Below are 1,826 nucleotides of genomic sequence, written 5' to 3'. Positions count from 1 at the left end.
ACATTGTGGGGGCCAGCCCCACAGTCGAACAGGGTGTGGGGGGCTACGCGAACTGAGGGAAGAAAATAAAGGAGCGCCACAGCAGAGAGCAGGGAACCCCTCTCCATCATCCAGAAGAGAGTCCAGAGTTTATTCAACAACAGGGTTTTATAGTACTGAGCTGCAAGCCTTTTGTTAAAACCCTCTAAAGCAGGCAAGTTAATCTTGAATATCCTGAGCCCTCAAGGGTAACACTTCAAAGGGAAAACCTGGCATGCAAGAGACAATTGGTGCTAATCCTGGTCCTTAAGAATAAGAGACAAAGGGGAGCAGACACTCTTAGAGCTAGGCATCTTTTCACGGCAGGTCTTTGAGACACAGCTTGAGATGATCATTTCATGGAGGATGGATGTGGAGAAATGTCCTTCCTGGAATATGTGCATTTGGTACTTTCCATATCTGGGCACTGGGGAGGCCTGCCTCTCACAAAGTCACGTACACTTTCCTCCAGGTCCACAGCTTCCCACAACACATGGAAACGATGAGCCAATGAACCCCACAAGCATCAGTCTTTCCCTGGAGACCAGGCGAACTACTGCACCAACTGCTCTGAAAAGGATCCCACTAGAAGGTCTTGGATACCAAGCCCCAAATTACAAGAGATCAGGTTTATTGGCCCGTAGGATGATGTACTGGTGGAACCCACAGGGATGTGACCTTGAATCGCCCTTCAGGCCTGGAATTGAACTCACCCCCTTGTTAGAATAGTGAAGGATTTAAGTACCAAAAGGGCAGCATTTACCTGAGGGTTAGAGGAGAACGCGGAATGGAAACAGGCAGCACAGGGAGGGAGGAAGTAGACTGAGTGAAGGTGCATTGAAGAGATTGCAATACGTGAGAGGAAACAAAAGTACAAATTGTTTAATGTAAACCGATGATCTGCTCTGAAAACCTTCACCCAATTCACCATAAAACGTGAAGTTGTCACACAGAAAGAAACATTCTTTGATGGTTAGGACAGTTGAGACAGGAAGGGGGTATACATTACTAACTAGAGGGTAAAGAAGAAAAGAAAAAGAAGAGCACTGATTTCAAGGATCTATTTGAAAGCATATAAAATTATATCAAGTTAATACCTGCAGGCTATATCTGCCAAGGTGAAGATTACATCACGGTTTATCTTTGGTTATAATTTTGCCACTTAATCACTAGGTAACCTGGGATAAATTAATTCCCTTAAGATCAATTAATTCCCTTAAGGCTGAACTGAAACATGGATATTTCAAAATGAATGCTCCGCCAGCCTGAAATTTAATTTTTGTTTTTTTCCCTAAAAATATCACAGTATTTCTTTCCCTCCAATATAATTGATAAAACAAACTCACTGTTATTGTAACAATTCTGACACATGGTGACCCTACAGTGCAAGGTACAAGTGCCCCTATGGGTTTGAGGCTGTAACTCTTGATGGGAATAGACAGCCTCATCTTTTTCCTGCCGAGTGACTGGTGGTTTCTAACTGTTGACCTTGTGGTCAGCAGTCCAATTTGTAATCACTATGCTATCAGGACTCCCTCATATAATCTATAGGTGCACTTTAAATAAGTTGTGATTATTTCAAAGTAGGCAGTGATCGAACCAAATTCACTGCCATCGAATTGTTTCTCACTCATAGTGTGACCCTTTAGGATAGGATAGAACTGCCCCTGTGAGTTTCTGAGACTGTAACTCTTTGTGTTAGTCTGGGTTGACTAGAGAAGTAAATTCATAGATACTCGTGTGTATGAGAAAGAGGTTTACATACAAGAGCAATTGAATGTTGAGAAAGCATCCCAGCCCAGTCCAGA

The sequence above is a fragment of the Echinops telfairi genome, unplaced genomic scaffold (assembly GCF_000313985.2).
Source record: "Echinops telfairi isolate 266 unplaced genomic scaffold, ASM31398v2 ScPeMD7_12;HRSCAF=54, whole genome shotgun sequence".
In the NCBI taxonomy this organism is placed as follows: Eukaryota; Metazoa; Chordata; class Mammalia; order Afrosoricida; family Tenrecidae; genus Echinops; species Echinops telfairi.
The sequence above is the reverse complement of the archived record's forward strand: the minus strand, read 5'-3'. Positions refer to the sequence as shown.